At 49.6% G+C, this 17,312-nt stretch overlaps 26 non-coding genes across 26 annotated transcripts; 11 read left to right on the forward strand and 15 right to left on the reverse strand.

Moving 5' to 3' along the window:
• Positions 1–123: 123 nt before the first annotated feature.
• On the reverse strand, positions 124–195 carry trnae-uuc. Its single transcript has one exon. It is a non-coding gene; the product is annotated as a tRNA-Glu (tRNA).
• Positions 196–942: 747 nt separating this feature from the next.
• On the forward strand, positions 943–1,015 carry trnam-cau. The gene has a single exon. It is a non-coding gene; the product is annotated as a tRNA-Met (tRNA).
• Positions 1,016–1,091: 76 nt separating this feature from the next.
• trnay-gua lies at positions 1,092–1,177 on the forward strand. Its single transcript is given in 2 exon segments — positions 1,092–1,128; positions 1,142–1,177. It is a non-coding gene; the product is annotated as a tRNA-Tyr (tRNA).
• A 321-nt stretch (positions 1,178–1,498) lies between these two features.
• trnag-ucc lies at positions 1,499–1,570 on the reverse strand. Its single transcript has one exon. It is a non-coding gene; the product is annotated as a tRNA-Gly (tRNA).
• An 829-nt stretch (positions 1,571–2,399) lies between these two features.
• On the reverse strand, positions 2,400–2,472 carry trnaa-agc. The gene has a single exon. It is a non-coding gene; the product is annotated as a tRNA-Ala (tRNA).
• Positions 2,473–2,779: 307 nt separating this feature from the next.
• On the reverse strand, positions 2,780–2,851 carry trnaf-gaa. Its single transcript has one exon. It is a non-coding gene; the product is annotated as a tRNA-Phe (tRNA).
• Positions 2,852–3,411: 560 nt separating this feature from the next.
• Positions 3,412–3,484, forward strand: trnam-cau. Its single transcript has one exon. It is a non-coding gene; the product is annotated as a tRNA-Met (tRNA).
• Positions 3,485–3,559: 75 nt separating this feature from the next.
• Positions 3,560–3,645, forward strand: trnay-gua. Its single transcript is given in 2 exon segments — positions 3,560–3,596; positions 3,610–3,645. It is a non-coding gene; the product is annotated as a tRNA-Tyr (tRNA).
• Positions 3,646–3,966: 321 nt separating this feature from the next.
• trnag-ucc lies at positions 3,967–4,038 on the reverse strand. The gene has a single exon. It is a non-coding gene; the product is annotated as a tRNA-Gly (tRNA).
• Positions 4,039–4,271: 233 nt separating this feature from the next.
• Positions 4,272–4,343, reverse strand: trnae-uuc. Its single transcript has one exon. It is a non-coding gene; the product is annotated as a tRNA-Glu (tRNA).
• Positions 4,344–6,568: 2,225 nt separating this feature from the next.
• trnaa-agc lies at positions 6,569–6,641 on the reverse strand. Its single transcript has one exon. It is a non-coding gene; the product is annotated as a tRNA-Ala (tRNA).
• A 308-nt stretch (positions 6,642–6,949) lies between these two features.
• Positions 6,950–7,022, reverse strand: trnaf-gaa. Its single transcript has one exon. It is a non-coding gene; the product is annotated as a tRNA-Phe (tRNA).
• A 562-nt stretch (positions 7,023–7,584) lies between these two features.
• On the forward strand, positions 7,585–7,657 carry trnam-cau. Its single transcript has one exon. It is a non-coding gene; the product is annotated as a tRNA-Met (tRNA).
• A 74-nt stretch (positions 7,658–7,731) lies between these two features.
• trnay-gua lies at positions 7,732–7,817 on the forward strand. Its single transcript is given in 2 exon segments — positions 7,732–7,768; positions 7,782–7,817. It is a non-coding gene; the product is annotated as a tRNA-Tyr (tRNA).
• A 320-nt stretch (positions 7,818–8,137) lies between these two features.
• Positions 8,138–8,210, reverse strand: trnag-ucc. Its single transcript has one exon. It is a non-coding gene; the product is annotated as a tRNA-Gly (tRNA).
• A 235-nt stretch (positions 8,211–8,445) lies between these two features.
• On the reverse strand, positions 8,446–8,517 carry trnae-uuc. The gene has a single exon. It is a non-coding gene; the product is annotated as a tRNA-Glu (tRNA).
• Positions 8,518–11,546: 3,029 nt separating this feature from the next.
• On the reverse strand, positions 11,547–11,618 carry trnae-uuc. The gene has a single exon. It is a non-coding gene; the product is annotated as a tRNA-Glu (tRNA).
• Positions 11,619–12,143: 525 nt separating this feature from the next.
• trnaa-agc lies at positions 12,144–12,216 on the reverse strand. Its single transcript has one exon. It is a non-coding gene; the product is annotated as a tRNA-Ala (tRNA).
• A 307-nt stretch (positions 12,217–12,523) lies between these two features.
• trnaf-aaa lies at positions 12,524–12,596 on the reverse strand. Its single transcript has one exon. It is a non-coding gene; the product is annotated as a tRNA-Phe (tRNA).
• Positions 12,597–13,156: 560 nt separating this feature from the next.
• On the forward strand, positions 13,157–13,229 carry trnam-cau. Its single transcript has one exon. It is a non-coding gene; the product is annotated as a tRNA-Met (tRNA).
• Positions 13,230–13,304: 75 nt separating this feature from the next.
• On the forward strand, positions 13,305–13,390 carry trnay-gua. The gene is given in 2 exon segments: positions 13,305–13,341; positions 13,355–13,390. It is a non-coding gene; the product is annotated as a tRNA-Tyr (tRNA).
• A 321-nt stretch (positions 13,391–13,711) lies between these two features.
• Positions 13,712–13,783, reverse strand: trnag-ucc. Its single transcript has one exon. It is a non-coding gene; the product is annotated as a tRNA-Gly (tRNA).
• A 233-nt stretch (positions 13,784–14,016) lies between these two features.
• On the reverse strand, positions 14,017–14,088 carry trnae-uuc. The gene has a single exon. It is a non-coding gene; the product is annotated as a tRNA-Glu (tRNA).
• A 212-nt stretch (positions 14,089–14,300) lies between these two features.
• Positions 14,301–14,373, forward strand: trnav-cac. Its single transcript has one exon. It is a non-coding gene; the product is annotated as a tRNA-Val (tRNA).
• A 609-nt stretch (positions 14,374–14,982) lies between these two features.
• On the forward strand, positions 14,983–15,054 carry trnae-cuc. Its single transcript has one exon. It is a non-coding gene; the product is annotated as a tRNA-Glu (tRNA).
• A 426-nt stretch (positions 15,055–15,480) lies between these two features.
• trnav-aac lies at positions 15,481–15,553 on the forward strand. The gene has a single exon. It is a non-coding gene; the product is annotated as a tRNA-Val (tRNA).
• Positions 15,554–17,312: the final 1,759 nt, after the last annotated feature.

Here is a 17,312-nt window from a genome sequence, read left to right on the forward strand (position 1 = left end):
CTTTAATCCCCCTCCCTTCCCACCAACAAAGGCCAAAGTTGCACACCTGAGCATAGCAGAAATCTTTAGGCACTGGACCAATCAATGAGGTCCGCCAAGCAGTTGGAATAGCAAAAGCGGCGCTTCCCATACCGGGAGTCGAACCCGGGCCACCTGGGTGAAAACCAGGAATCCTAACCGCTAGACCATATGGGACCCTGGGAGCCCGGCGCACCGTGGTGTGCGTTTACTCACTCGGAAACGCTCTTCTGCCCGCATGGCGGGAATTCTCAAGGAAACAGCTTTGCCTCTAGTTTGGAGGATGACTCAAATAGGAATTGCCTTGGCCTTTGCTTGAGAACCACTTTAACCCTTGGCAATTTGACACCGTCCATAAAGGATTTGCAGTTTCCAGCCCTCGGTGGTCTGTGTCGTAGCTCACTGTAGAGAAGAAAGCGCGATTCCAGTACTGCACGGCCTTTTGGGCTGCACAACAGCTTCTTACCACTCTTCTTTGGGTGCTTGCCCTCGTTGTGCAAGCAGCAGCCGGTGCAGTAATGGAATGACGCTTTTCAGAGGGTTCTGTCAACTCCCATTTACTCGGGTAAGAAATGAACGTTGCTCCACGCTGTACAGGACAAGAGGTCTGAGGGACGTTTCCACTCCTCTCTCTTTTAAAACACACTAGACAAGAAGCGTGTTGCGGCCCCGCCCACCCGCTCTGAAAAGAGCCACCTCCTGGAGGATGCGGCATCGATCCCGCTACCTCTCGCATGCTAAGCGAGCGCTCTACCATTTGCTCCACCTAAGTTTTAGAGGTCAAAATATTTGTCCTTTTGAAAGACTTGCAAAATGCACATTGGCTATGCCTCAGTCTGTTTATGACATAAGTCACTGCAATTTTTTGTAAGGGTGTATGCAGTAGAGCACACCAGGGTGGACACCAGACGCCCGCCGCTTGCAGCCTCGTTAGCGCAGTAGGTAGCGCGTCAGTCTCATAATCTGAAGGTCGTGAGTTCGATCCTCACACGGGGCAGACTTTTGGAAGGCTTCGGCTTCTGTTGGGTTTCTCAAGAGAACTGTCACCCCCTCCCGTCGGCGCGCCTTTCCGGCCTTCCATAGCTCAGCTGGTAGAGCGGAGGACTGTAGGTGTGATACAGCAATCCTTAGGTCGCTGGTTCAATTCCGGCTCGAAGGATGCTTTCTTAGAGCTCGCGCTGCCCGTTCCGTGCTGCTTTCTTACTTTTTGTTTTGTTTTCATTCAAGCCAATCCTGCGTACAACTTAGAAAAATGAAGAATTTTAGCATGATGCACACAGTGAGAAGACTGCACAGGCTGTAATGCAGACACGTTCCCACTGCAAATCTCCTCTCTGAAGGTTGCAAAGGACAGATTGGAAGCGCTTTTGCCCTGTACCCTGCATGGGCAGGCATGGCTGCAAAGTGGCGACATCCGCGGGTCACTATGGCGGCAACCTTTTTATAAAAGCGCTCGTCCGTGCCGCAATAGAGGACTCTGTGCGTTGGCCGGGAATCGAACCCGGGTCAACTGCTTGGAAGGCAGCTATGCTCACCACTATACCACCAACGCCATAGGCTCTCTTGTGGGCGCACGTTCTGTGACAGCGGATGTCTCAAACGGAAGACGCTCTGAAATGCAATAAGGGCGCTCAGGTCTGGGCTCTTTCACGTTCGTTCTCCATACCCACCTGTGGCCTTTAATCGCAACAAAGGCCAAAGTTGCACACCTGAGCATAGCAGAAATCTTTAGGCACTGGACCAATCAATGGGCTCGCCAAGCAGTTGGAATAGCAAAAGCGGCGCTTCCCATACCGGGAGTCGAACCCGGGCCGCCTGGGTTAAAACCAGGAATCCTAACCGCTAGACCATATGGGACCCTGGGAGCCCGGTGCACCATGGTGTGCGTTTACTCACTCGGGAAACGCTCTTCTGCCCGCATGGCGGGAATTCTCAAGGAAACAGCTTTGCCTCTAGTTTGGAGGATGACCCAAATAGGAATTGCCTTGGCCTTTGCTTGAGAACCACTTTAACCCTTGGCAATTTGACACCGTCCATAAAGGATTTGCAGTTTCCAGCCCTCGGTGGTCTGTGTCGTAGCTCACTGTAGAGAAGAAAGCGCGATTCCAGTACTGCACGGCCTTTTGGGCTGCACGACAGCTTCTTACCACTCTTCTTTGGGTGCTTGCCCTCGGTTGTGCAAGCAGCAGCCGGTGCACTAATGGAATGACGCTTTTCAGAGGGTTCTGTCAACTCCCATTTACTCGGGTAAGAAATGAACGTTGCTCCACGCTGTACAGGACAAGAGGTCTGAGGGACGTTTCCACTCCTCTCTCTTTTTTAAAAACACTAGACAGAAGCGCGTTGCGGCCCGCCCACCCGCTCTGAAAAGAGCCACCTCCTGGAGGATGCGGGCATCGATCCCGCTACCTCTCGCATGCTAAGCGAGCGCTCTACCATTTGAGCTAATCCCCTCCACGGTGCAGCGCCAGCACAAAGGACCTCCGACAAACCTCAACTTGGGCAGTTTATTCAAGCTACGGCGGCGTCTGTGTTGCTCGTTACGAGTACAGTTTGGCCTTTGCGGATGTCAAATGTGCTCAGGTCTTCCCAAGGGCAACGGAGGAGGTATTTTCTCTGACGGCGACCTACTTAGCAAGAGCAGGGGGCCAGTCTTCCATATAGCACCTTAACAATTATGTGGCTTAATTACGCCTTTGCTTGCTGCTGATTGGCCTTCATCGCGCCTAGTTAAAACGCTCTCAAAATCCGCGGCTCCACCTGCCGAAACCCGGGATCGAACCAGGACCTTTAGATCTTCAGTCTAACGCTCTCCCAACTGAGCTATTTCGGCACAGCTGCAGCAGCGGGCAAGCGCCCTGCTAAGGCGTGGGCCTGCAGTCCAACCTTTGGTTGGCCCGTCTATCGCAAGCCCCAGCACTGCGGGTGCAGCGGGGGACTGTAGGTTTAACAGAGCAGTCCCTAGGTCGCTGCTTCAACTCTGGCTCCAAGGACACTTTTTCCAGTTTGCCACATGCTGCTTTTCCAAGCAAGTTAAACCACCAGTTGCTTAAAAAGGCTTCGAGTAGGGCAACAGACTGAAGGAAAACGGGGGTTTTCGGAAGAGCTCGACATGGGGCTCTTGTTCTCTTTTTTGCTCCACCCTAAGTTTTAGAGGTCAAAATATTTGTCCTTTTGAAAGACTTGCAAAATGCACATTGGCTATGCCTCAGTCTGTTCTCTTTTTTGCTCCACCCTAAGTTTTAGAGGTCAAAATATTTGTCCTTTTGAAAGACTTGCAAAATGCACATTGGCTATGCCTCAGTCTGTTTATGACATAAGTCACTGCAATTTTTTGTAAGGGTGTATGCAGTAGAGCACACCAGGGTGGACACCAGACGCCCGCCGCTTGCAGCCTCGTTAGCGCAGTAGGTAGCGCGTCAGTCTCATAATCTGAAGGTCGTGAGTTCGATCCTCACACGGGGCAGACTTTTGGAAGGCTTCGGCTTCTGTTGGGTTTCTCAAGAGAACTGTCACCCCCTCCCGTCGAGCGCCTTTCCGGCCTTCGATAGCTCACCTGGTAGAGCGGAGGACTGTAGGTGTGATACAGCAATCCTTAGGTCGCTGGTTCAATTCCAGCTCGAAGGATGCTTTCTTAGAGCTTGCGCTGCCCGTTCCGGTGCTGCTTTCTTACTTTTTGTTTTGTTTTCATTCAAGCCGATCCTGCGTACAACTTAGAAAAATGAAGAATTTTAGCATGATGCACACAGTGAGAAGACTGCACAGGCTGTAATGCAGACACGTTCCCACTGCAAATCTCCTCTCTGAAGGTTGCAAAGGACAGATTGGAAGCGCTTTTGCCCTGTACCCTGCATGGGCAGGCATGGCTGCAAAGTGGCGACATCCGCGGGTCACTATGGCAGCAACCTTTTTAAAAAGCGCTCGTCCGTGCCGCAATAGAGGACGCTGTGCGTTGGCTGGGAATCGAACCCGGGTCAACTGCTTGGAAGGCAGCTATGCTCACCACTATACCACCAACGCCATAGGCGCTCTGGCAGGCGCACGTTCTGTGACAGCGGATGTCTCAAACGGAAGACGCTCTGAAATGCAATAAGGGCGCTCAGGTCTGGGCTCTTTCACGTTCGTTCTCCATACCCACCTGTGGCCTTTAATCGCAACAAAGGCCAAAGTTGCACACCTGAGCATAGCAGAAATCTTTAGGCACTGGACCAATCAATGGGCTCGCCAAGCAGTTGGAATAGCAAAATCGGCGCTTCCCATAACGGGAGTCGAACCCGGGCCGCCTGGGTGAAAACCAGGAATCCTAACCGCTAGACCATACGGGACCCTGGGAGCCCGGCGCACCGTGGTGTGCGTTTACTCACTCGGGAAACGCTCTTCTGCCCGCATGGCGGGAATTCTCAAGGAAACAGCTTTGCCTATAGTTTGGAGGATGACCCAAATAGGAATTGCCTTGGCCTTTGCTTGAGAACCATAGTTACATAGTTACATAGTTACATAGGGTTGAAAAAAGACCATTGTCCATCAAGTTCAACCCATCCGAGTAAACCCAGCACACAACCTATACTAACCAATCTATACACTCACATACATAAACTATATATATACAACCAGTAATACTAACTGTAGATATTAGTATCACAATAGCCTTGGATATTTCTGCTTTGTTCAAAAACTCATCCAGGCCCTCTTAAAGGCATTAACAGAGTCTGCCATTACCACATCACTAGGAAGGGCATTTCCACAACCTCACTGCCCTCACCGTGAAAAACCACCTACGCTGCTTCAAATGGAAGCTTCTGTTCCTCTAAATCTATAGGGGTGACCCTCTGGGTGCGCTGATTTGTTTTTATGGGAAAAAAAGAAACATCCCCCAAACTGCCTATAATCCCCGTCTAATGTACTTTGTACAGAGTAATCATGTCCCCTCGGCAAGCGCCTCTTTTCCAGAGAAAACAAACCCCAACCTCGACAGTCTAACCTCATAGCTTAAATCTTCCATCCCCTTTACCAGTTTAGTTGCACGTCTCTGCACTCTCTCCAGCTCATTAATATCCTTCTTAAGGACTGGAGCCCAGAAACTGCACTGCATACTCAAGGTTGAGGCCTTACCAGGGACCTATAAAGCGGCAAAAATATTGTTCTCATCCCTTGAGTCAATGCCCTTTTTATACAAGACAGCACTTTATTTGCTTTAGTAGCCACAGAATGACACTGCCTGGAATTAGACAACTTGTGATCTACAAAAACCCCTAGATCCTTCTCCATTAAGGATGCCCCCAACACACTACCATTCAGTAGATAGTTTGCGTTTATATTATTCCTACCAAAGTGCATAACTTTGCACTTGTCAACATTGAACCTCATTTTCCAGTTTGCTGCCCAGTTTTCCAATTTTGTCAAATCGCTCTGCAAAGCGGCAGCATCCTGCATGGAACTTATAGTTTTGCACAATTTAGTGTCATCAGCAAAAATAGAAACAGTACTCTCTATGGCCCACTCCAGGTCATTAAATAACAAGTTTAAAAAGCAAAGGACCAAGGACTGACCCCTGCGGTACTCCACTAACCACAACTGGCCCAATTTAGAAAATGTTCCATTTACCACCACTCTTTGTACTCTATCCATTCAGCCAGTTTTTCTATCCAATTACAAATATTATGTTCTAGGCCAATATTCCTTCAATTTGATCATTAACCTTCTGTGCGGTACTTGTATCAAACGCTTTAGCAAAATCTAAGTAGATGACATCAACTGCCATTCCAGCATCAAAGGTTCCTGCTCACCTCCTCATAAAAGGCAACTAAATTAGTCTGGCAAGATCTGTTACGCATAAAACCATGCTGGCACAAACTAATAGTATTGTGAACTGCAATGTATTCAACTATCCTATCCCTTATTACCCTTCCAGAAGCTTTCCTACTACTAGATGTCAGACTAACAGGCCTATAGTTTTTCAGGCTGAGAACGAGATCCCTTTTTAAATAACGGCACCACATTAGCAATCCGCCAGTCTCTCGGCACCATGCCAAACCTCAACGAATCCTGAAAAATTATGTGAAGAGGCTTGGCAATCACAGCGCTCAGCTCATTTAATACCCTGGGATGAATCCCATCCGGTCCTGGACCTTTGTTTACCTTTACATGTTCAGTTTACCTTTACATGTAACCACTTTAACCCTTGGCAATTTGACACCTGTCCATAAAGGATTTGCAGTTTCCAGCCCTCGGTGGTCTGTGTCGTAGCTCACTGTAGAGAAGAAAGCGCGATTCCCAGTACTGCACGGCCTTTTGGGCTGCACGACAGCTTCTTACCACTCTTCTTTGGGTGCTTGCCCCTCGGTTGTGCAAGCAGCAGCCGGTGCAGTAATGGAATGACGCTTTTCAGAGGGTTCTGTCAACTCCCATTTACTCGGGTAAGAAATGAACGTTGCTCCACGCTGTACAGGACAAGAGGTCTGAGGGACGTTTCCACTCCTCTCTCTTTTTAAAAACACTAGACAGAAGCGCGTTGCGGCCCCGCCCACCCGCTCTGAAAAGAGCCACCTCCTGGAGGATGCGGGCATCGATCCCGCTACCTCTCGCATGCTAAGCGAGCGCTCTACCATTTGAGCTAATCCCCCTCACGGTGCAGCGCCAGCACACAGGACCTCCGACAAACCTCAACTTGGGCAGTTTTTTTCAAGCTACGGCGGCGTCTGTGTTGCTCGTTACGAGTACAGTTTGGCCTTTGCGGATGTCAAATGTGCTCAGGTCTTCCCAAGGGCAACGGAGGAGGTATTTTCTCTGACGGCGACCTACTTAGCAAGAGCAGGGGGCCAGTCTTCCATATAGCACCTTAACAATTATGTGGCTTAATTACGCCTTTGCTTGCTGCTGATTGGCCTTCATCGCGCCTAGTTAAAACGCTCTCAAAATCTGCGGCTCCACCTGCCGAAACCCGGGATCGAACCAGGGACCTTTAGATCTTCAGTCTAACGCTCTCCCAACTGAGCTATTTCGGCCACAGCTGCAGCCGGGCGGCAAGCGCCCTGCTAAGGCGTGGGCCTGCAGTCCAACCTTTGGTTGGGCCCGTCTATCGCAAGCCCCAGCACTGCGGGTGCAGCGGGGGACTGTAGGTTTAACAGAGCAGTCCCTAGGTCGCTGCTTCAACTCTGGCTCCAAGGACACTTTTTCCAGTTTGCCACATGCTGCTTTTCCAAGCAAGTTAAACCACCAGTTGCTTAAAAAGGCTTCGAGTAGGGCAACAGACTGAAGGAAAACGGGGGTTTTCGGAAGAGCTCGACATGGGGCTCTTGTTCTCTTTTTTGCTCCACCCTAAGTTTTAGAGGTCAAAATATTTGTCCTTTTGAAAGACTTGCAAAATGCACATTGGCTATGCCTCAGTCTGTTCTCTTTTTGCTCCACCCTAAGTTTTAGAGGTCAAAATATTTGTCCTTTTGAAAGACTTGCCAAAATGCACATTGGCTATGCCTCAGTCTGTTTATGACATAAGTCACTGCAATTTTTGTAAGGGTGTATGCAGTAGAGCACACCAGGGTGGACACCAGACGCCCACCGCTTGCAGCCTCGTTAGCGCAGTAGGTAGCGCGTCAGTCTCATAATCTGAAGGTCGTGAGTTCGATCCTCACACGGGGCAGACTTTTGGAAGGCTTCGGCTTCTGTTGGGTTTCTCAAGAGAACTGTCACCCCTCCCGTCGAGCGCCTTTCCGGCCTTCGCTAGCTCAGCTGGTAGAGCGGAGGACTGTAGGTGTGATACAGCAATCCTTAGGTCGCTGGTTCAATTCCAGCTCGAAGGATGCTTTCTTAGAGCTCGCGCTGCCCGTTCCGGTGCTGCTTTCTTACTTTTTGTTTTGTTTTCATTCAAGCCAATCCTGCGTACAACTTAGAAAAATGAAGAATTTTAGCATGATGCACACAGTGAGAAGACTGCACAGGCTGTAATGCAGACACGTTCCCACTGCAAATCTCCTCTCTGAAGGTTGCAAAGGACAGATTGGAAGCGCTTTTGCCCTGTACCCTGCATGGGCAGGCATGGCTGCAAAGTGGCGACATCCGCGGGTCACTATGGCGGCAACCTTTTAAAAAGCGCTCGTCCGTGCCGCAATAGAGGACGCTGTGCGTTGGCTGGGAATCGAACCCGGGTCAACTGCTTGGAAGGCAGCTATGCTCACCAACTATACCACCAACGCCATAGGCGCTCTGGCAGGCGCACGTTCTGTGACAGCGGATGTCTCAAACGGAAGACACTCTGAAATGCAATAAGGGCGCTCAGGTCTGGGCTCTTTCACGTTCGTTTCTCCATACCCACCTGTGGCCTTTAATCGCAAACAAAGGCCAAAGTTGCACACCTGAGCATAGCAGAAATCTTTAGGCACTGGACCAATCAATGGGCTCGCCAAGCAGTTGGAATAGCAAAATCGGCGCTTCCCATACCGGGAGTCGAACCCGGGCCGCCTGGGTGAAAACCAGGAATCCTAACCGCTAGACCATACGGAACCCTGGGAGCCCGGCGCATCCTGGTGTGCGTTTACTCACTCGGGAAACGCTCTTCTGCCCGCATGGCGGGAATTCTCAAGGAAACAGCTTTGCCTCTAGTTTTGGAGGATGACCCAAATAGGAATTGCCTTGGCCTTTGCTTGAGAACCACTTTAACCCTTGGCAATTTGACACCGTCCATAAAGGATTTGCAGTTTCCACCCTCGGTGGTCTGTGTCGTAGCTCACTGTAGAGAAGAAAGCGCGATTCCAGTACTGCACGGCCTTTTGGGCTGCACAACAGCTTCTTACCACTCCTTCTTGGGTGCTTGCCCTCGGTTGTGCAAGCAGCAGCCGCGTGCAGTAATGGAATGACGCTTTTTCAGAGGGTTCTGTCAACTCCCATTTACTCGGGTAAGAAATGAACGTTGCTCCACGCTGTACAGGACAAGAGGTCTGAGGGACGTTTCCACTCCTCTCTCTTTTTAAAAACACTAGACAGAAGCGCGTTGCGGCCCCGCCCACCCGCTCTGAAAAGAGCCACCTCCTGGAGGATGCGGGCCATCGATCCGCTACCTCTCGCATGCTAAGCGAAGCGCTCTACCATTTGAGCTAATCCCCCTCACGGTGCAGCGGCCAGCACACAGGACCTTCCGACAAACCTCAACTTGGGCAGTTTTTTCAAGCTTACGGCGGCGTCTGTGTTGCTCGTTACGAGTACAGTTTGGCCTTTCGCGGATGTCAAATGTGCTTGGCGCTGCACCGTACGAGGGCGATTAGCTCAAATGGTTATTTTAGAAGCGCTCGCTTAGCATGCGAGAGGTTAGCGGATCGCACTGCTCCGATCCTCCCAGGAGGTGGCTTCTTTCAGAGCGGACTGTGCCGGCGCGGCCGCAACGTGCTTCTGTTCCTAGTGTTTTTTCAAAAAGATGATAGGTGAGTGGAACGTCCCCAGACCTCTTGTCCTGTACAGCCGTGTGAGCAACGTTCATTTCTTACCCGAGTAAATGGGAGTGACAGAACCCTCTGGAAAAGCGCTCATTCCATTACATGCACCGGCTGCTGCTTGCACAACCGAGGGCAATGCACCCAAGAAGAGTGTCAAGAAGCTGTCGTGCAGCCCAAAAGGCCGTGCAGTATGCGAATCGCGCTTTCTTCTCTACAGCTGAGCTACGGACACCCAGACCACCGAGGAGCTGGAAACTGCAATCCTTTATGGACGGTGTCAATTGCCAAGGGTTAAAGTGGTTTCTCAAGCAATTGCCAGGCAATTTCCTATTTGGGTCATCCTCCAAACTATAGGCAAAGCTGTTCCTTGAGAATTCCCGCCATGCGGGCAGAAGCAGCGTTTCCCGATGTGAGTAAACGCAACACCACGTATGCGCTGGGCTCCCAAGGTCCCGTATGGTCTAGCGGTTAGGATTCCTGGGTTTTCACCCAGGCGGCCCGGGTTCGACTCCCGGTATGGGAAGCGCCGATTTTGCTATACCAAATGCTTGGCGAGCCCATTGATGGTCCAGTGCCCTAAAGATTTCCTGCTATGCTCAGGTGTGAACTTTGGCCTTTGTTGCGATTAAAGGGCCAACAGGTGGGTAGGAGAACGAACGTGAAAGAGCCAGACCTGTAGCGCCCTATTGCATTTAGAGTGTCTTCCGTTTCAGAGACACCGCTGTCACAGAACGTGCGCCTGCCAGAGCCGCCCACGCCATCAATGGCGTCACCGTGTCGGAGGCTCCATAGTGGCTGAGCCATAGCTGCCTGTCCATAAACGTTGACCCGGCCATCGTTCGATTCCCAGCCAACGCACAGCGCTCCCTACTCATTGAACTGCGATCACAACGCTCCAACGCGACGAGCGCTCTTTAAAACAGGTTGCCTGCCATACTAGTGACCCCGCGGATGTCGCCACTTGCAGCCATGCCTGCCCATGCAGGGTACAGGGCAAAAGCGCTTCCAATCTGTCCTTGCCAACCTTCAGAGCAGGAGATTTGCAGTGGGAACGGTCTGCATTACAGCCTGTGCAGTCTTCTCCACTGTGTGCATCATGCTAAAATTCTTCATTTATTCTAGTTGTACGCTAGGAGGGGGGGGTCGGCTTGAATGAAAAACAAAACAAAAAGTAAGGAAAGCAATGCACCGGAACGGGCAGCGACAGAGCCTCTAAGAAAGCATCTTCGAGCTGGAATTGAAACAGCGACCCTAAGGATTGTGTAATCACACCTACAGTCCCTCCGCTCTACAGCTGAGCTAGCGAAGGCCGGAAAAGGCGCTCGACGGAGGTGACAGTTCTCTTGAGAAACCCAACAGAAGCCGAGCCTTCAAAAGTCTGCCCCGTGTAGGACTCGAACTCCGACCTTCAGATTATGAGACTGACGCCACCTACTGCGCCTAACGAGGCTGCAAGCGGTGGCGGTCTGGTGTCCACCCTGCGTGTGCGGTCTACTGGATCACCCTTACAAAAATTGCAGTGACTATGTCATAAACAGACTGAGCATCCTGCGTACAACTTAGAAAAATGAAGAATTTTAGCATGGATGCACACCAGTGAGAAGACTGCACAGGCTGTAATGCAGACACGTTCCCACTGCAAATCTCCTCTCTGAAGTTGCAAAGGACAGATTGGAAGCGCTTTTGCCCTGTACCCTGCATGGCAGGCATGGCTGGCAAAGTGGCGACATCCGCGGTCACTATGGCGGCAACCTTTTTTAAAAAGCGCTCGTCCGTGCCGCAAAGTGGACGCTGTGCGTTGCGCCGGGAATGGAACCCGAGTCAACTGCTTGGAAGGCAGCTATGCCACCACTATACCACCAAACGCCATAGGCGCTCTGGCGGGCGCACGTTCTGTGACAGCGGATGTCTCAAACGGGAAGACGCTCTTGAAATGCAATAAGGGCGCTCAGGTCTGGGCTTCTTTCACGTTCGTTCTCCATACCCACCTGTGGCCTTTAATCGCAACAAAGGCCAAAGTTGCACACCTGAGCATAGCAGAAATCTTTAGGCACTGGACCAATCAATGGGCTCGCCAAGCAGTTGGAATAGCAAAAGCGGCGTTTCCCATACCGGGAGTCGAACCCGGGCCGCCTGGGTGAAAACCAGGAATCCTAACCGCTTGACCATACGGGACCCTGGGAGCCCGGCGCATCGTGGTGTGCGTTTACTCACTCGGGAAACGCTCTTCTGCCCGCATGGCGGGAATTCTCAAGGAAACAGCTTTGCCTCTAGTTTGGAGGATGACCCAAATAGGAATTGCCTGGCCTTTGCTTGAGAACCAACTTTAACCCTTGGCAATTTGACACCGTCCATAAAGGATTTGCAGTTCCAGCCCTCGGTGGTCTGTGTCGTAGCTCACTGTAGAGAAGAAAGCGCGATTCCAGTACTGCACGGCCTTTTGGGCTGCCACAACAGCTTCTTACCACTCTTCTTTGGGTGCTTGCCCTCGGTTGTGCAAGCAGCAGCCGGCTGCAGTAATGGAATGACACTTTTCAGAGGGTTCTGTCAACTCCCATTTACTCGGGTAAGAAATGAACGTTGCTCCACGCTGTACAGGACAAGAGGTCTGAGGGACGTTTCCACTCCTCTCTCTTTTTAAAAACACTAGACAGAAGCGCGTTGCGGCCCCGCCCACCCGCTCTGAAAAGAGCCACCTCCTGGAGGATGCGGGCATCGATCCCGCTACCTCTCGCATGCTAAGCGAGCGCTCTACCATTTGAGCTAATCCCCCTCACGGTGCAGCGCCAGCACACAGGACCTCCGACAAACCTCAACTTGGGCAGTTTTTTCAAGCTACGGCGGCGTCTGTGTTGCTCGTTACGAGTACAGTTTGGCCTTTGCGGATGTCAAATGTGCTCAGGTCTTCCCAAGGGCAACGGAGGAGGTATTTTCTCTGACGGCGACCTACTTAGCAAGAGCAGGGGGCCAGTCTTCCATATAGCACCTTAACAATTATGTGGCTTAATTACGCCTTTGCTTGCTGCTGATTGGCCTTCATCGCGCCTAGTTAAAACGCTCTCAAAATCCGCGGCTCCACCTGCCGAAACCCGGGATCGAACCAGGGACCTTTAGATCTTTAGTCTAACGCTCTCCCAACTGAGCTATTTCGGCACAGCTGCAGCCGGCGGCAAGCGCCCTGCTAAGGCGTGGGCCTGCAGTCCAACCTTTGGTTGGCCCGTCTATCGCAAGCCCCAGCACTGCGGGTGCAGCGGGGGACTGTAGGTTTAACAGAGCAGTCCCTAGGTCGCTGCTTCAACTCTGGCTCCAAGGACACTTTTTCCAGTTTGCCACATGCTGCTTTTCCAAGCAAGTTAAACCACCAGTTGCTTAAAAAGGCTTCGAGTAGGGCAACAGACTGAAGGAAAACGGGGGTTTTCGGAAGAGCTCGACATGGGGCTCTTGTTCTCTTTTTTGCTCCACCCTAAGTTTTAGAGGTCAAAATATTTGTCCTTTTGAAAGACTTGCAAAATGCACATTGGCTATGCCTCAGTCTGTTCTCTTTTTTGCTCCACCCTAAGTTTTAGAGGTCAAAATATTTGTCCTTTTGAAAGACTTGCAAAATGCACATTGGCTATGCCTCAGTCTGTTTATGAAATAAGTCACTGCAATTTTTTGTAAGGGTGTATGCAGTAGAGCACACCAGGGTAGACACCAGACGCCCGCCGCTTGCAGCCTCGTTAGCGCAGTAGGTAGCGCGTCAGTCTCATAATCTGAAGGTCGTGAGTTCGATCCTCACACGGGGCAGACTTTTGGAAGGCTTCGGCTTCTGTTGGGTTTCTCAAGAGAACTGTCACCCCCTCCCGTCGAGCGCCATTCCGGCCTTCGATAGCTCAGCTGGTAGAGCGGAGGACTGTAGGTGTGATACAGCAATCCTTAGGTCGCTGGTTCAATTCCGGCTCGAAGGATGCTTTCTTAGAGCTCGCGCTGCCCGTTCCGGTGCTGCTTTCTTACTTTTTGTTTTGTTTTCATTCAAGCCAATCCTGCGTACAACTTAGAAAAATGAAGAATTTTAGCATGATGCACACAGTGAGAAGACTGCACAGGCTGTAATGCAGACATGTTCCCACTGCAAATCTCCTCTCTGAAGGTTGCAAAGGACAGATTGGAAGCGCTTTTGCCCTGTACCCTGCATGGGCAGGCATGGCTGCAAAGTGGCGACATCCGCGGGTCACTATGGCGGCAACCTTTTTAAAAAGCGCTCGTCCGTGCCGCAATAGAGGACGCTGTCCGTTGGCCGGTAATCGAACCCGGGTCAACTGCTTGGAAGGCAGCTATGCTCACCACTATACCACCAACGCCATAGGCGCTCTGGCGGGCGCACGTTCTGTGACAGCGGATGTCTCAAACGGAAGACGCTCTGAAATGCAATAAGGGCGCTCAGGTCTGGGCTCTTTCACGTTCCTTCTCCATACCCACCTGTGGCCTTTAATCGCAACAAAGGCCAAAGTTGCACACCTGAGCATAGCAGAAATCTTTAGGCACTGGACCAATCAATGGGCTCGCCAAGCAGTTGGAATAGCAAAAGCGGCGCTTCCCATACCGGGAGTCGAACCCAGGCCGCCTGGGTGAAAACCAGGAATCCTAACCGCTAGACCACATGGGACCCTGGGAGCCCAGCGCACCGTGGTGCAAATTGCAAAGTGCAAATTCTTCTGGCAGGCAAACTGGTCTCGCTAACTCTACCAAATGAGTCGTCTAACCATGCACCTGAACAGCATTGTTCATTAGAGGGGTTGCTTTTTTCATGCTCCCAGTGCTGTCATCATCTTTCCTAGTGATTGGGATAGGGGGCCCCCGTCCGGCACGCTCACAGTAGTTTCTGTAGTGTAGTGGTTATCACGTTCGCCTCACACGCGAAAGGTCCCCGGTTCGAAACCGGGCAGAAGCATGCTTTTTGGTTACGCCTGAAGCGGTTTAACATCATTGAAAAGGTGAGGTGCACGTTAATGTAGCAGAGAGATTTTGTAAAAATATTTTATTACGGAAAGCCCGGTGTTTGGAAATGAGAGGAAAATATCCATGCCATCGAAAAATATCAATTGCGTCCGGAAAAAACCATAACCAAAAATAATACCCACCCTGCCTCTTACCCATTTGGACAGTATTTTGGGCCCTTGAGCTAAGCAAATATATTTGCCATATGCACAGTTAACCGCATCAGGCAGAAGCTTTCCTGCCACAGAGGAGGTTTAGGCAGAGATTTTCACACGTCTTGGCACAGAAATAGGAGCTGCAAAACTCAGCATCTAATGACGACGGCATTTGTTACCCCACAATCCACTTCCCCAACCATGTAACTAATAGTAGAGAAATTCTGCTCAGTAGCTAGATTTCATGTTCCGCAATACAGTTGTACAGCCATGTGACTGACAGTAGAGATTTTCTCCTCAGTGGGTCGACGCCATATTCCATTATGCAGTTGTACAACCATGTGACAAATAATAGTAAGTTGGAATTGCTTGGTCACAGTTACATGAAAAGGAAAGCAGCAAGTGCTTCCCTGGTGGTCTAGTGGTTAGGATTCGGCGCTCTCACCGCCGCGGCCCGGGTTCGATTCCCGGTCAGGGAACTTTCTCTTTCCTCGGCCTCGCTTTAAGCTGGCCGCAAGAAAGTCTTTGCCAAACTACTCGGCATGCAAGATCTGAGGTGCTCCAGCTTTATACAGAAGACAGATTAAGAGCAATACACAGCAAGTCTGTGTAACTTGTATCATCTCTTTGTAACCTTGGGTGCATGCTGCATATCTGCAAGCAAACCAACTTCTCATGGTAAATAAAGCAAAATCAGCAAGAGCGTTTGGGTAACGCTATCAGAAATGATATTGCACAACAAACTCCTCCTCTCTGCTTGCCTTTATCTCGATAAAGCAATGACCTGTTATCAACTTCAGCCAAAACCCACTTCTCGCTACTAATACTCCTAGGTCTCTCAGCTGCTTTTGACACTGCCTCTCCAGTCCAGGCAGCAGCAGCAGCAGCAGCAACCTCATCAGGAAGTTTCTGTAGTGTAGTGGTTATCACGTTCGCCTAACACGCGAAAGGTCCCCGGTTCGAAACCGGGCAGAAACATCCTCTTGGAGAGTGTTTAGTAAGATTGAGTATGCGGACTGAAGAATTGCCGCACGCATTCAGTATGGAGGTGCCATTTGTGAGAGGAGAGGAAAATATCCATGCCATCGAAAAATATCAATTGCGTCCGGAAAAAACCATAACCAATAATAATACCCACCCTGCCTCTTACCCATTTGGACAGTATTTTGGGCCCTTGAGCTAAGCAAATATATTTGCCATATGCACAGTTAACCGCATCAGGCAGAAGCTTTCCTGCCACAGAGGAGGTTTAGGCAGAGATTTTCACACGTCTTGCAGAGATTTTAACACGTCATGGCACAGAAATAGGAGCTGCAAAACTCAGCATCTAATGACGACGGCATTTGTTACCCTATTTGTGCAAAAAGGAAGAAAAAACCCTGCACTACAGCTTCAGGGTGCACAGTATGTGTGTATTAAACATAATTCGAGAAAGAGATCCTAAGTGGACAAGACACACACCATTCTACTGGCACACCTGTGAATAAATAAAACTTTACCTTTATTTTAACCATTTAAAAAATTCTTGTATTAAAACCCCATAGAACAAAGGAAAGAAGGAAAATTAAAATTACATCTCACTTGCATGGGCTGATCATATAAGTTGTTGCTCCTAGAACAACTTAAATTTACGCAATGCACTGCCGCTGCACTTACAGGCTCAGTTGCATTACGTTTGGAGGGCTTTTCATGAGAGTGGTTGCTACTGTATTAGCCTGTTACACGTTGCTAGGGGAGGGGATTTCGTTCTGATCTTGTCCAAGCCTTCTCTGGCTAATTGGTGTGTAGTGGAGTTACTAGGTAAGTATTCTGTTTCTATATACAATCGGTTAATATAATAAAAGTTAGTACCAAACTTTGTGTCGCTTGGTTATTACTATATTTTAAACCATGATAATTCTTAAAGTGAATTTGTACCTATGTGATTTACTATTCGGGTTTTCTGGATGTGCAGATCTAATTCCCTCCCCGCGTGTCAATCATCCCGGGGCGGGGTTACAGGTAAATTAACCCTTAAGTTGGAAGACCAAATACATCCACTCATGGGAATCTGTCCTAGTTGTGACTTATTCCCAAAATATCGTAAGAAGCAGGACCTCAAATATATCTTCAAGGATTCCTAAATATACCAATAATATTGTTAAACACCAGTATTAATTCCTTGCGGACCCACAGCTTTCTAGCTAGCTGTGCCAGCTGCACAGTCTAAAATGGTTAACTGTTCTCTCTGAACTTTGCGTGTTTTCTCTTATCTACTCCCCGTATCAAGCAAAACAGTATAGCACCCTCGAAGGTTAATTGTAAAAGTTGTTACTACTGTGACAACTTGAAACTTAGCAGGACACACAGCGTTACAGTTGCAATTCCTCCAAGAGGCATGAAACATCCATTACACTGTTGCCACAACTTGTTTCATTATAGTATTACTCCGGCTGATAAGTGTATAGTGCATTTCCTAGATCAGTATTCTGTCTCTATATACGAATAACTGATATAATAAAAGCTAATATCAAACTTTGTGTCGCTAGATTATCAATCTACTTTAAACCATAGTGGTTCTTGCAGTAGATTTCTACATATATGATTTATATATAAGTTTTATGGTTTACTGTTAAAGTTTCTAAATATACAAATCTGCTTACCTCCCTGATTATCAGTTTTCCGGAGCGGAATTGCAGATAAGTTAACCCTTAATTTGAAGGGCCACAGACATCTGCACATAGGAATTGGTTACAAT

Source organism: Xenopus tropicalis, chromosome 3 (genome assembly GCF_000004195.4).
Source record: "Xenopus tropicalis strain Nigerian chromosome 3, UCB_Xtro_10.0, whole genome shotgun sequence".
NCBI lineage: Eukaryota > Metazoa > Chordata > Amphibia > Anura > Pipidae > Xenopus > Xenopus tropicalis.